At 31.0% G+C, this 3,277-nt stretch overlaps 1 protein-coding gene across 4 annotated transcripts in view; it reads left to right on the top strand.

Annotated features, from left to right (window-relative positions):
- Positions 1 to 3,277, top strand: part of LOC102677089 (follistatin-related protein 5-like) — a 64,180-nt gene that overhangs the window by 24,727 nt on the left and 36,176 nt on the right. The window lies entirely within an intron of this gene.

Below are 3,277 nucleotides of genomic sequence, written 5' to 3'. Positions count from 1 at the left end.
TATATATATATATATATATTTTTTTCAATTCAAGTTGAAAAAGAAATTGAAAGATTTCGGAATCGATCTAATATGTTATCTGAGAACTAGGAAATTTCTATTGAAATTGCAAGTTTTCGTTGATCGATTCGCTTTGCATCTGCCTTTACTTCGCGATAAATTGAAGGTGAATATACGAGAAAATCGGGTAAATTCGAAAATCCGACTAGAATCCACTCTTGGAGAGAATTCAAGAGTAACGTATCACATCGAGCGTGGCGAACACCGAATGTACAACGGCTCTCGGTGAAACGATGATCCTTTTTCTTTCAAACGTTTGTTCCACGAGTATCGATAACGAGCATAAGTACAGAATTATAAAAAAAAAAACTATACTTTCGAAATAAGATAAATATATTATAATTCGATCCTTTTATAACAATAACAAATCTCTGTACTTTCAATTGTGAATCTCTATCGTTTTCTAAATATTTTTTAATTTGTTTTAATCTAATGGAGGTAAAGTGAAATTTTAATATTTAACGATGCTCTTAAGGATTCTTCAATAGCTTCTTCAAGATACTTAATCTTGAGTTATAAATCGCATTACAAATTTCAAGTTGAGAGTCACACTGAAGAGAGTATCGCAATATCATTTGGTGACAAAAAATTTTAGAAAACATTTAGATATATATATATATATTATAGATTATAGTTGCATTATCGGAAATCTGCGAGCGAGAAAATATGTACTTTCACTAGCTACGTGTTTTTTGTAGCGTGCAATAGTATTTCAAGATTAATTCGATCATAAAATGCTACATCATGTATCTTTTCAACGAACACAGAGATTCGATCTTTCTTCGAATTAATTTAATTCTCGCACGCAAATTAATAAAAATAAAATAATTTCGCGAGCGCGTAAAGATTTAAAATCTTCGATGAATGTAAGATATTATTATTAAAAAGACTTGTGCACCTTTCGAGGATCGTTTTATCGTTTCATCGTTTTATAATTATCAATTATAAATTTGATGATTGAATTTAAATAAAAAGAATACGAGTAAAAATTATTAAATATGTACGTGATTAATCAATTTTATCTCTTTCCAAATAATATTTTAACGAATATAAATCGAAATTATATTCAATATAAATACCTTTAAAAAGATTTGTGCACCATTTCATTCAAATATTATTTTAAAATTATCATCGATTCAATATTGTTGGAGCAAAGATTTACTTTAGAATATAAATATAAATTAAATATAAAATATGGATATTTTTTATAAAAATTAAAGTTCTTATCTATTTTGGCAACATCCCAACGAATCTCAATTTAAAATATCTTCAAGAAGATTTGTCCATCGTTTCAAATATTGTTTTAAAACTTACTTATAAGTCGATGCAACGTTGTGAGACAAGGATTTGCAAATCCAAAATATCTTTGTAAAGATTAGTTGATAATATACATTTAAGGATTTTGTGTTTCGATAAAGTTACATGAACTTGTACTTGGAATTTCAAAGTAGGTACATTTAACTTAAACGTGACTTCAGATATTGTACTTGCCTGGTTGTCTTTAAAACTCTTCGATTAAGACACGATGGACTTTTTATCGAAAAATTTAAAGGGATCTGAGAAATTCTTTTTAAGTACTGTCATACGCATCACTGCACAATATTACAAAATGAAAGTGAGAAGTGAAATTTCGATACATTTTCATCGAAACTTTATATTTTCTTCTATAAAGCATTGATCGTGATGAAAATGAATATAAAAATATTTTTAAAAATCGTTCAACAATTTTGAAACTTTTAATCAAATTCAATTTTTCTTTGGAAGTTTCTCCATTCCTTTCTCTTAATTAACATGTCCAAAGCAATTTAAATCATTATTTTAATATCATATTTAATATCATAAACTTTCACCGTGATTAACATCTTCGTAATTGTTCAGAAACAAATAAATATTCCTTTTTAAAAATGATCGAAGCTCTTAAGAATAATATTAAGCATAATAAAATCATGTCAGAATAACTATAATAAAAATAATAATTGTATCTCCATTATCCAAATACTCTAATATCCAAACATTATACAAATTCTATATTCACAACTATGTAAGCAAACTCCTTTTCTTATTTAAATTAGTGGAAATAGAATTTAATTTAAAATTCATATATACAATTATACACATTCATACATGTCAAAAAATTGGAAATATTTAAGAAATTGGAAAGATGCAGAATTGGCAAAAGTATATAATACATCTATATAATATTTAGAAATCCATTTCTCGAAATATAGAACAATTCTAAAAAAAAAGTATCGATAAATGTTATCCAAACGTCCCCCTTTTATTAATTCGGATAATGGTGTTTCTCGTCGTGGCAAATAAATGAATAACTCGTTATAAATTTTGTATAAAAAATTTTATATAAAATTGCACGTTTATTCGTTTATTCCTTAGACAGTAATCACGTATTTCAATTTAATATATGACAATCATCATCCAGAAATTTTGATAGAACGACAATCGAACGATCCATAAAGCCGAAGAAAGAGTTTCCTCGCGTATACAGTCCCAACGGGAAATTTTCCAACCAGAGGTGCCAGTTTCTCGATCAAAAAATTTACGGACCGATGAAAGGAAGCGTTCACTCCATTTTCACGTATCCACCCTCCCTTCTTCGATCGAAGATCTTCGCCCCCGCTCGAGATCCCGAATCTTTGCATAATGCCACCGATGATAAAATACTCCCCTGCTTGCAAATCGAAATCCCGGCGTGAAAACCCCACGTTATATACATATATATATATACATATACATATACATATATACGTACATACGTGCACGTACGCGGACGATCCTCTCCTCCAGAGGAGGCTGGCCAGAAGGGGTTCGGTTGGTAATCAAAATGCAAAACTCTTCGGCTTTCAATTGCATGGAATATCGGAATATCCGGGCCGCCACGAAGTGGATATCCCGGGTTACCTCGAGAAAAACTGCACGTTCCTCCGCGTGAAATTTCTTCGAAGATGGCGTGTCTACCCTCGTGTTGCAATTTACAACGTCCCAAAGGATCATCCTGCATTTTCGTGCAAGTCGATGACTCGCAAAGGGAGAACGTATAGCACGCGACAAAGAAGATTCTTTTTTCTTTTTTCCAACGAACGGAATAAGCAATTGGAGGAAGAGGAGTTGGAACGGGCAAGTAGAACTCGATCCAAACTGCAAACGTTCGTGCAAACCCTCTCTCCCCCTCGCCATAAGCCATAAAATTTCGGCCGACAAT

The sequence above is a fragment of the Apis dorsata genome, unplaced genomic scaffold (assembly GCF_000469605.1).
Source record: "Apis dorsata unplaced genomic scaffold, Apis dorsata 1.3 scaffold_50, whole genome shotgun sequence".
Lineage (NCBI taxonomy): Eukaryota > Metazoa > Arthropoda > Insecta > Hymenoptera > Apidae > Apis > Apis dorsata.
Note: the sequence above shows the minus strand (reverse complement) of the source record. Positions and strands in the feature narration are given on the sequence as shown.